The following is a 12,825-nucleotide window of genomic DNA, read 5'->3' as shown; positions in this document are numbered from 1 at the left end:
TGGGAAAACTGGCTAGCCATAGGTAGAAAGCTGAAACTGGATCCCTTCCTTACACCTTATACAAAAATCAATTCAAGATGGATTAAAGACTTAAACGTTAGACCTAAAACCATAAAAACCCTAGAAGAAAACCTAGGCATTACCATTCAGGACATAGGCATGGGCAAGGACTTCATGTCTAAAACACCAAAAGCAATGGCAACAAAAGACAAAATTGACAAATGGGATCTAATTAAACTAAAGAGCTTCTGCACAGCAAAAGAAACTACCATCAGAGTGAACAGGCAACCTACAAAATGGGAGAAAATTTTCGCAACCTACTTATCTGACAAAGGGCTAATATCCAGAATCTACAATGAACTCAAACAAATTGACAAGAAAAAAACAAACAACCCCATCAAAAAGTGGGCAAAGGATATGAACAGACACTTCTCAAAAGAAGACATTTATGCAGCCAAAAGACACATGAAAAAATGCTCACCATCACTGGCCATCAGAGAAATGCAAATCAAAACCACAATGAGATACCATCTCACACCAGTTAGAATGGCAATCATTAAAAAGTCAGGAAACAACAGGTGCTGGAGAGGATGTGGAGAAATAGGAACACTTTTACACTGTTGGTGGGACTGTAAACTAGTTCAACCATTGTGGAAGTCAGTGTGGCGATTCCTCAGGGATCTAGAACTAGAAATATCATTTGACCCAGCCATCCCATTACTGGGTATATACCCAAAGGACTATAAATCATGCTGCTATAAAGACACATGCACACGTATGTTTATTGTGGCACTCTTCACAATAGCAAAGACTTGGAGCCAACACAAATGTCCAACAATGATAGACTGGATTAAGAAAATGTGGCGCATATACACCATGGAATACTATGCAGCCATAAAAAATGATGAGTTCATGTCCTTTGTAGGGACATGGATGAAATTGGAAATCATCATTCTCAGTAAACTATCGCAAGGACAAAAAACCAAACACCGCATGTTCTCACTCATAGATGGGGATTGAACAATGAGAACACATGGACACAGGAAGGGGAACATCACACTCTGGGGACTGTTGTGGGGTTGGGGGAGGGGGGAGGGATAGCACTGGGAGATACACCTAATGCTAAATGACGAGTTAATGGGTGCAGCGCATGTACATATGTAACAAACCTGCACATTGTGCACATGTACCCTAAAACTTAAAGTATAATAATAATAAATAAAAATAAAAAAATAAAAAAAAGACATGTTTGCTTCCCCTTCTGCCACAGTTGTAAGTTTCCTGAGGCCTCCCCAGTCATGCTGAACTGTGAGTCAATTAAACCTTTCTCCTTTATAAACCACCCAGTCTTGAGTATGTCTTTATTAGCAATGTGAGAATGAACTAATGTGAAAAGTAATTTTGGAAAAGTCAGAAGAGGAAAATGAATCTAGAATTAGTGAATTTTATTTTTTGCTTTTAGATTAGCCATCACATCTTTCTGAACTCAGCCCTCTTCTTAATTCTCATCTACTTGGGGCCTCCCTCTTTAGGGAGCTGTCTACGTGGACGTGTCTCAGACAGGCCCGAGCCTCAGTGTCTTGCTCTTTTTTGCATCCCTAGCATCTACTTTGCCAATGCCTGGCTCCAGAGGTGTCTCTGCATATGTTGCATAAATCAATAAATCACCCCTTTGCTTCTCCCAGTCATAGTTTATATGTGCTCACAGATGCATATTTATTATAAAAAGTAACACTGTATAAACTCAACATATAGTAGGAAGGTGAGCTTGATGTTACATAATGAATACCAATGAAAACCAAATAATCATGATAGCAATACTTTTTGGATGATTCACATTGTCCCTTCTTCCTTTCTTCTGTCCCTCCCCTTCTGTCCTTCCTTCCTATGTATGTTGAGTATCTATTAAATGTAAGGTACTAAAATTACAGAATGTCAGAAGAAATCTTGGGGTAATCTAAGGTAACCCTGGTCTTATGGTGAAGTTCCTCTACCATATCCTTGACAAGAATCCTATCCCCTTGCCTGAGCAAGAGCAGTGAGGGAACCCATGATCCCTATAGGCCGTGCATTCTATGTACGGACCTGTGATTGTCAGGATGATTTTCCTTATTCTTTGGTGTAAATCTGAGCTCCTGTAACTTCTATCTTTTGGTCCTGCTTCTAACATATAAATACAGAAAAATTCTAAGTTTCTACATAATGGTCCTTAAAATATCCGATGTCATGTATCATGTCCTTAATCTTCTCCTTTCTTAGACGAAACTTCAGTTTTTTTCATATTCTTTACATATCCGGACCTCTCTCCTGGACAACTGGGAGCTTAGGGCTCTGACACTGGCGGTGATGGGGGTTACCATATTCCAGAAACCTGAGCCAGACAGCGGGTGGGAGGTACCAGCTGTTCTCAGGCTGCACTTTGGGGACTACTCGATGAGGTGAGAGGCAATCAGAAGATTCACAGTCAGAAAACTGGACAGGCTGCTTTTTATTTTCTTTCTTTTTTTTTAGAGACAGGGTTTTGCTCTGTCACCCAGGTTGAATTGCATTGGCGCTATCATAGCTCACTGTAACCTCAGACTCCTGGCCTCCAGCCATCCTTGGTTCTCAGCCTCCCAAAGCACTGGAATGACAGGCAGGAGCCATCATGCCAGGCCCCAACCTGTATCAACAATTAATACCCACCTCCCCCATCTCTAGACCTGTGGCTTTGAAACTCAAGCTTGCATCAAAACCACCCAGAGGGAAATACAGATAGCTGGGCTCCACCGTCAGAATTTCTGATTCAGCAAGTCTGAGCTGAGGCCTGAGAATCTGCATTTATAACAAGTCCCCAGGCGATGTTGACTACTGTGCTAGATGTTGCAATGAGGGTGAGACCGCAAAAGATGAGAATAGAGGGCGCAAAATTAACATAGGATCAGGGCTGAGACTAGCGTTGAGACAAGTTATGGGCCTGCCTGGGGTGCGAACTCTATGGAGTCTCTCACCCACTTGGCCATGCACGTGAGAGCCAGTGGCAACAACTCCTGTGCCCAGCAAGCTGCTAGCTGGAATAGTTTTCCACGCTGCAAGCTGCGGTGTGGCCGGGTGGTAGGTAGGATGTTGATCCTCAAAGATTCAGCCCACATATGGACATATAAGAGAGTCCCAAGTTCCTTCACCATCCTGGTGACTGCTAGAAGTTGTTGCTACCCGTATGAAAGAGTTAAGTTGTCACAGTAAGGCTCTTCTGGTAATAAATGTCACAAACCACCTGCCAAAAACTTCTGTGTAATTTTGGGCAGTGTTAAACAGCAGGGTTGTATTCTAACAAATATTTAAAATCTAAGAGTAGATTTTAAATATAATAAGGGTAGATTTTAAAATTCCATTCAAATCCTGCACATAGTAGAACTGAATTTCTTTTTTAAGAGGAAGTAAAATTACACAAAGTGCAGCAGTCTATAATAAGTAATGGGTGCGATCAGTGAACTATTATCATATCATTTCTATCCTCAAAGGCTTTCCTGTCTCCTAGGAGACAAGCATGTAAATAAGTGATTCTACATCACAGAGGGAAATAAGCAGAGGTCCAGAAACAGGGCTACCCACCAATCGCGTGGTGACAGAGGAGAGAGGGTCCTAAGGACAGATGAGGATGTTCTTGATTTTGTACTCCAAGTAAATGTATTTAAGAATGGTTACCCCAACCTCTGAGAAATCTGAAAGTGGCAGCTGGAAATGCCAGGTAAAGAGGGGTGGCAGGGAGACACAGAGCTGGCATTGCGGTCCACTAGCCCCAGGGGCCTGACCTTGTGCCTTCTTTTCCAGCTGCGGAGGCCCTCAGGAGGTCACTGCACCCCTAATAACCTCTCTCTTTAACATAAAAGAAATTTAGTCTCAAGTTTCTCAGGAACTTAATAGTATCATCCATGCATTCCACTCTCCGACTCCAGATAGAGCTTTAATAATCAAGACAAATAAGTGTTAGTGATACTGGCTTTTTTGTTTGTTTGTTTTGTTCTGTTTTGTTTTGTTTTGGTGAGACGGAGTCTTGCTCTGTTGCCCAGGCTGAAGTGCAGTGGCACAATCTCGGCTCACTGCAGCCTCTGCCTCCCGGGTTCAAGCAATTCTTCTGCCTCAGCCTCCCAAGTAACTGGGATTACAGGTGTGCACCACCATGCTTGGCTAATTTTTGTATTTTTAGTAAAGACGAGGTTTCGCCTTGTTGACCAGGTTGGTCTTGAACTCCTGGCCTCAAGTGATCCGCCCACCTCGGCCTCCCAAAGTGCTGGGATTATAGGCATAAGCCACTGCGCCCGGCCATGATGGTGGCCTTTTTGAAGGCCCCCAGGAAAGAAGGATCACAGTGTCGCCTGTAAGCTGCTCATCAGCAGAGTGCGTCCACTGCCTCGCCTGACTGTTAGTCATTAGGTCCTACCTTTCTTTCTGGCCATTTCAGCCCACCACGTGTTATTACATGAGAGAAACGACAACCAGCTGGTTTTCTGGGAGTCTAAACTGTGCCCCTTCACGATGTGTTAGGTGCTGGGGATGTTGTATAACCCAGATTCTAGCAGATGAGGACAGAACCCGAAGTCCCTCCGTAGGGGAGGAAAGAACTTCCCAGCTCTTCACGTACTGTAAGTGCCCTGTTACAGAAGAGGACAGGGAGAAATTGAGACAGGGCCCTGACCTGCTCTGTTAAGTCTGTACCTCCTGTGGCAAGGAGGGCCTCTGTCACTGGGCAAGTAGACGGATAACTTGCTTACAAGGCAACATTAGAATCTAGACATGCTGTGCTTGGAATGAACTCTTTCCTATACTGATAACCTGGATCAATTTCCTTAGTTAGGAAGGAGGAGAGTGGGGTGTGACCTTATACATGGTAACTTTCCCAGGGCAGACTCCAGTTTATTCATCTATAAAGTAAGTAACGTAGATAAAATATGTGTAAGGTCCCGTCTAGCTCTTCAGTTGTCTAAGTTCCGCTGGTTTTGCAGTGCTAAATGTAAAAGCTATCCTAGTTGTATTTTATTTAATTCATTAAGCAGCTCTGATTTCATTTTGTCTCTGTACAAGACAAATGGATGCTTTACATTCACAGCTCTGCTGTAGCCCCTTCTGCTAAAGGGTGTTCTGTCCACCTGATTTTGCATTCCAGGCTTGTCCCTCAACCTGAGCCTGTCCCTGCATGTCACAGGCTAATTTGTTCTAATTCCATTGAGTTCACAGCCCCGTGGATGCATTTTCCTATTGGCAAGCTCAGGGCTGATTAATGGGCAGTTACAGCAGGGGACATGGCGGGTAGAGAGGGTCGGCAGAAGGGGATGGATGGATGTTACCTGGAGTATTTCACTAGATTCAAACGAGAAAGTATTAACCTCTTTACAGGAGAACACATGGCAACGCTGAATTGACAGAGTTCAAACACCAAAGGGGCATTTGAGAACTGGAGCTGCCCGATGGCAAGAGGGCACTTGTATCAGAAGCTTCACTGCACAGGCCTACAGTAAATGGTGCCTTGACATCAAATGAGTTGGTTGGCTAGTTCCTTCCCCATGAAATTGTTATTTTAAACCCCAAACTACCTGGCATAATTTCCAGTCTGCTGACTGAAAATCAGAATGGAGCATAACTATTTTCCTTGCAGAAAAAGGCTGCCCAGGGATGTACTGGAGATGATCAGGAGAGACATGCTTTTCTCCTTCAAACCTTTTGCCTACTTTGTATTTCCAGTTTTCACAGCCCACCTTTTTCTGAGACCACACACAGAGACTACACTGATTGGAATCAAGTTTAAAGGCATGGCTTACATTCAGGTGAGTGAAAGAAAGACTGCCTTCAAGCTAAGGAGACCCTGCTGTGCAGTCCCCATTCTCCAAAACTTTATCTCTGAATCACCTTTTCTTGAACAGGGTCTAGTTTATTTTAATTTGTCCTTCAGAATAAGAAGTATTTTTGACTGAAGATTCACTTGCATGAACTTTAACAAAGGCTGAATCAAACCCAAGTGTATGCTGTACTCTTGGGCTTCAGTTCACAATCTAGATATATACTGCAGTTAAGAAAAGAAGGAAGAAAAGAAAAAGGGACATGTTAGTAGCAATTCAGTGATTCCTCTAGGCTTCACCATGGTCATCCCCATTTAGATACCAGTAAGTGGATCTCCTAGTCCAGAACTGCCAAAGTGATTTGTGCCCGAATGCAGAAGAATTGCATCCAATACTAATTGAGACAAATATGAAATTTGCAGCTACCATTTATTGAACATTATTATTGAGTATATTACCAGGCATATTGCTGGTCACTTTACCAATATTATCTCATTTAATCCTCAGACCAGTTCTCTGAGGGAGCTATAATACTCCCCATTTTCCAGGTAATCAAACAGAATCTTAGAAGGTTAAATGACTTTATTAAGGTCACATAAGTAGAAGGTAGTACAAGTGGAACAGAACCCAGCTCCATCTGACTCCAAAACTTGTGATCTTTCAATTCCCTCCCATGAACCTTGAGAATAGAGAATAGTTATTTCATTGTCAATTTCACCTTCCAGTATGGTTGGTATTTCACATTCAATTCTGATTATAGCTATGCAGGGGCAAAATATACGGGTTCCTCCTCTTTATGAATAGAAAACTGGTCTAAGATTATTTTTGAACATTTGCCTTTAGTACCTTTTAAACACATGCATCAGTTTAATGTCAAAGCAGAAGCTTTATGTATTGGGCCCTTGGCACCAATATGTTTAGATTATATGCAGGTCTGAGTCTGTTTTACTAGAACAGGGCCTCATTCTCTCAAATATATCCATCAACCATCCATCAGTGTAATGTACATCACTCATGGAAAGAACATGTTTCCATCAGACCTTTTTTTCACTCCATTTCTATTACTACATATGGCAATTACAATTTTAGGAATCAGAAGGCTATAAAGTGGATAATCTAAGAATGATTAATTTTATTCTGTTAGAAAGTTGTCGTTTCTGCTCTTATGAATGGATAATAATAACCTCACCATTTCCCTCCTCCTTCTTTAGGATATAGGCTAAATATCGGTTTGCTAGGGCTCCCCTAACAAAATACCATAAATTGGGTGGCTTAAATAACAGACAGCTATTGTCTCAAGTCTGAAATGGAGGTGTTGGCAAGGCAGATTTCTGCTGAGGGATGTGAGGGATAATCTGTTCCATGCTTCTCTCCTAAGCTCCCTGTGGTTGGCTCGCAACCTTTGGCATCTCTTGGCTGGTGTATGCATTACCCCATCTCTGCCTGTGCTCACAGGCATTTTCCCTGCCTTCCTGGCTGTGTCCAAATTTCCCCTTTTTATAATGACACCAGCTATATTGGATTAGATGCCCATCCTACTTCCTCATATGACCTCACCTTAAGTAACTGCATCTGCAACAACCTATTTCCTAGTAAGATTACATGCTAAGTACCGGGGGCTACTTCAAAATGGGCATTTGGGGAAGGGGATGCAGTTCATCCCAGATCAGGCTAGGCCCTTTTAAAATTCAATGCATAATGGCGATCAATAGAAACCTTTATTAATAGCCCAGGATTTAACTAAACAAACCCCTTTGCCTTCATGCACTCCAAGTGCTTTTTCTCGTCCCAACGTCATTCTCTCCATGACGAGTTCAGGGCCCCCAAAGGTCCTCTAAAGCATGCTGGCAAAGCATCTGTAGGAGATGAAAGGCCAGGTACACATGTAAATGCCACCTCTCTTCTTCTCACTGTGGAGGAGACTCTAATGTCGAGGAATTGATACTCAACTCTCCACAGTAGCACCTCTTTCATTACTAAGTCCCTAGAACTTCACTGAGCTGGTCCACCCTTTCCCCCCAGCCTCCCCATGAAAAGCAGAGTAAGGTATTGTCCTATATATGTCTTAAAGCTGAAAATGCACAAAGCGTGAATACTCTAAAACCCGGAGTACATTCATCTGGAAAATCTGTCCTTAACAGCTGTGGGATGTGGACAAAGAGTTTAGCATATTTCAGGATCCAGGTTATTCCAAATGACCTAATGAGAGGGCACTGGAGATTTAGGTTTGGGTGGTGAATAACTCTTCAGCTCTAAACCTATGCCTCCAACTGCCTACCTGTCTCTCCATTCACATGCCTTCATCAAACTGGAAGTCATGGATTGTCCCTTGTCTCTGCCAAACACCTTGTGGTATTCCTTCTGCACAGCACCTGTCGCTTCCAAAGGTCAGTGAGTCATGTCCCCATCCGCGTAGTTACTCAAGCTGGTAACTATTGTCATTTACTCTACCCATTCCCTTACATCTAACAACAACTCTCACCATGCCCTGTTCTATTTCCCTTTTAATGTCTTCTGACCTGTTGTTACGTCTCTCCATTCCCTTGACTCCTGTGTAAGCTCAGACCTCAGCATCTCTCCCATGGAGAATGCAGCAGCCTCCAAACTGGGCTTCCTATACACAGTGCCCTCCCCAGGCCCTGCTTATCTCTGCTTTTACATCATCAAATACAGGACAAGAGTGCCATTGCCTTTCGACTGCAAATCCTCTGTGTCTACTTCTGTCTTCAGTATAAAGTTCAAACATCTCAGCGGGGCAGACAAGGCCCACCCCTGTCTGGCCATAACTTCCTTTCTAACCTGATCTCCTTTGTGTGATCCTTTGTTAGGAAACAGATCATGCACTTTCATACCTCCATGGAGCTTCCCCTGCCTGGAATTCCTTTCCCTTTCTCTCCTATAAAATGCCAATTTATGTCTTCAGACCAAGTTGAAACTACTACATACTGGAAAGACTTTCCTAATGATCCCTGGGCATAATTATTTCCATTCTCTCTGTGCAGTTTCTTATGTATCCTTTATTCTTGCTCATAATAGAATTAAAGTGTAATTCTTTATCAGCCTTCCCTCCTAGGTTGTTTATTCCTTTGGGGCAGGGATTTTTTCTTATTGATTTTTCAATTCTTAGACCTTGTCTGAAATATGGTAGGTACTTAATACATTCTTAATGAATGAATGAAGTTAAGCTCATCATTTCTTTCACATTAGGAGATTTTTCTCCCCTTTATTTTCAGAATGCTATTCTAGGTGAGGAATAAGGTGGGGGAAACCTGTCCTTATTAAATATCAAGTCTTATACAAGTATATAAAGGTGATACAGAAATTGTCAATTAGAACGATGAAATAGAATAGATATCCCAGAAATAGACACAACTACAAACTTGAGTTATGACATTTTTGCCACTGAAACCAGTAGAGGAAAAATGGACTTTTCAGTAAACGGTGCAGGGGCAGCTGGTTATCCATATGAGAAAAGGATGAAATTGGATGCCAATCTCTCACCATATACAATATTTAATTGCAGGTGAATTAAAGAATCACAACTATTAGTATGAGACTTTTAAAAGGCCATACAGGAAAACATCTTTATGATCAGAAGATCAAGAGAGATTTGTTAAACAAGAAGTGAAAGGCAAAAAACCTAAAGGAAAAAAATGCTATATTAAAATTAAGAAAGTCTGTTCATGGAATGACAGAATAAAGAAAGGAAAAAGACAAACCATAAATTTGGGAAATGTATTTATAACACATTCAACTAGAATTTTAATTGGAATTCTATTTAGCACACCACTTTCAAAGATGAGCAGACAGAAAAAGATATTTAGGCTTTGAGGAAAGCATTATGTGTGAAAGACAAAGATCAACACAACAAAAAGAAAAATGAAACAACTTAGAACATGCAGAGAATATGCTAGAAAAAAACTTAAAAAATATAATATCTTTAGATGCATGTAGAGCTGCGTCTGTTAAATAAAAACAGGATGCTGTAACAAACAAACACTCCAAGAAAAGAAGGAGCTCTTGGAAAAAGTAAAGGCTTTTATGGCACAAATGAAAAGCTCAGTTGAAGGATAAGAAGATTAAGTTGAAAAAGTCTCCCAGAAAATAGAAAAAAAATGACAAAGGGATGGAAATTAGGAAAGAAAAAAACTAAGAAAATGCAGGAATTATACTAGGAGGCCCAACATAAGCAGATCAGAGAAACCAAACAGAAGAAAAATATTTATGAAATAGTGGGAGGAAAATTCTTCAGAACTGAACAACATGATTCTCCAGGTTGAAAGGCTCACCAAATACCCAGTGGAATGGGTGAAAATAGCCCCTTTTTGAATGGCACATTGTCAGAAATTTCAGATCATTTGCAACAAAGATCTACAAACTTACAGAGAAGAAAATACAATTTCATACAGAGAATCAAAACACAGAACTATTGGACTTTTCAATAGCAAGACTGGAAGTAGATGTTTTCTAAATTCCCAAGGGAAAGAATTTTTGACCTACAATCCTACAACCAGCCAATAAAGTCACATTTAGACATTCACATATCAAAAATTTAATCGTCTATCATCCTTTCCTACAAAGCTACTGGCACATGTGTTTCAGAAAGACAAGGTTGTAAAACAAGAGAAAGACAAATCTGGAACCCAGGAAACAGGATATCCAATGCAGCAAAAACACAAAGGGAGTCCCTAGAGTGACTGTGAAGGGAGATCCCTAATGACAGCTGTTGACCATTGATAGGGTTTGGCTGTGTCCCCATGCAAATCTCATCTTGAATTGTAGCTCCCATAATTCCCATGTGTTTTGAACGGGACCCCATGGGAGACAACTGAATCATGGGAGCAGTTTCCCCCATACTGTTCTCGTGGCAGTAAATTGGTCTCACAAGAGCTGGTGGTTTTATAAAGGGAAACCCCTTTCACTTAGCTCTCATTCTCTCTTGATTGCCGCCATGTAAGACGTACCTTTCACCTTCTGTCATGTTTGTGAGGCCTCCCCAGCCACGTGGAACTGTGAGCCTATTAAGCCTCTTTTCCTTTATAGATGACCCAGTTTTGGGTGTGTCTTTATTAGCAGCAAGAAAACAGACTAATACAGCCATCCCGATTGGAACAGGTCAGAAGATTTCTTCAACATGGTAAAGATAATAGACTACTTAATAGGCTTGAACATTGTGAAAGGAGATTTACACAATTGGGGGACATTTGGGAATTAAATTCAGGATGGTCATATAGAAAAATAAATGAATCAAACAAAAGTTAATTGTTAATTTTAGGGAAAGCCCAACATTGCACAGAAAAAAAAAGTAATTGTAGTATCATGTTGTACCACATGGCTAGGCTGTGAATAGTGTTCATATGGTCATAATTATGTAAACTCCAGCTAATGATCTACCCAAAATATGATCTAACCCTGCTGAGAGGAGGGGGAAGGTGGGAAATGTATGAAGAGTGAAATTCTCATATTCCAAAGAGAGAAGAAAATAGGTATTTTCTAAATCTGAAAAAAACCAATTAGTAACAAAATAAGCATACAATGTAAAGATATTTAGGTAAGCATTTTAAAAAATCCGTTGAGAAAGTTGAATGCAATTGCCTCCAGGGAGCAGAAAATTGTGGTGAGTGTTGGGTAGAAACTGATGTTTTTTATATCAAGACGGGATGCTATTAGCTACTTTATGTGTTTGTGAAACTTGGATAAAATAACAACTAAGTTAAAAAATAAGTAACAAAAGAATATACACAGTATTACATATTTTATAAAGTATAAAGCCAAACAGTATATTGTTTAGCGACACATACATACGTGCATGGGAGACCATAAAGGTAATGAAAAAATGAATGACAAAGTGGATGGAAATTTTTTTAAAAACATACAAACCAACAACATCAGGATAGCAATTAGCTGGGGCAGAGGGATAAGAATGGAGAGGGAACTCTCAGAAAATCGCAACAGTATGGCTAATGTTCTGCTTCTTAAGTGGAGTAATGGGTTCATTTTTTTTTTTATAATTCTGCTTTGTAATTTGAACATATATAAATTTATATATACTATATATAAAATGTATATGTATCGAACATTTTATGAAAACAAAAGATGTTGTCTTTATAAAATGCATTAATGAAAACCTATAGAATATTGATCGTCTTTTAATCTATAGCTTGATTTCAACTTTTAGCAGTAAATTTAGAAAGTTCACAGAGATGATCATTATGTGTAATGAGCATCAGGACTTATTATAGGTTAATTGACATCAAGAACTTAATGATATGGGGATTTTCCATATTGCAGTTAAAACTATTTAACAAAAAAAGAATTCTCAACTTTTCTTCCTTTGAACTACTAGAGAATTATTGATGTTTATGGTCTTCGTCTTTATTTGGGTTCTACTTGAGATTAATTGTGGCCTGCCCCACACTTTACCTAACTGCTTTTTATGTTAACCTAAGCTACCCCAATACCCATTAGCACTGAGTGCCATTAGCAGTGATATTACCTCCTTGACTACTCATGCTGAACTCATGTGTAATAACAATGAGGTAGGCTATTAGGAAGAATTCGTCTTACACAGCACGACTGAAAAACACTTCTAAGTCTTCCCCAAGTGATATAAAATGCACCAAAAGTTATAACAAGAGAACATCCAATCTCCATAAATGGCTCTATTTGTCAGTAGCTTTATTTTCAATACCAATTGTTGGAAAGTAATGTACTTCCATCCAAGTTTCAAACTGTACTTACTGGTAACTAATTTGCACAGCCTGAGAGATATTTATTTGGAATGACATTGAACTGAGCTTTCAATATTTCTGATCTCCATCTTCTCTTTGGATAGGCCATCTCTGACAGAGCAAGAGTCAAAAAATATGTATTTAAAAATCTGCTGATTGTCATTTGGTTGCAGTGCTTTATTTGGAAAAACTACTTCCAGGAACTGTGTTGGGATGCCAAAGCTGACTAGACTGCACCTTTGCCTTTAACATTACAGATTTAAAAAAAAGTTAAAAAA

Source organism: Pan paniscus, chromosome 5, assembly GCF_029289425.2.
Source record: "Pan paniscus chromosome 5, NHGRI_mPanPan1-v2.0_pri, whole genome shotgun sequence".
NCBI lineage: Eukaryota > Metazoa > Chordata > Mammalia > Primates > Hominidae > Pan > Pan paniscus.
Note: the sequence above shows the minus strand (reverse complement) of the source record.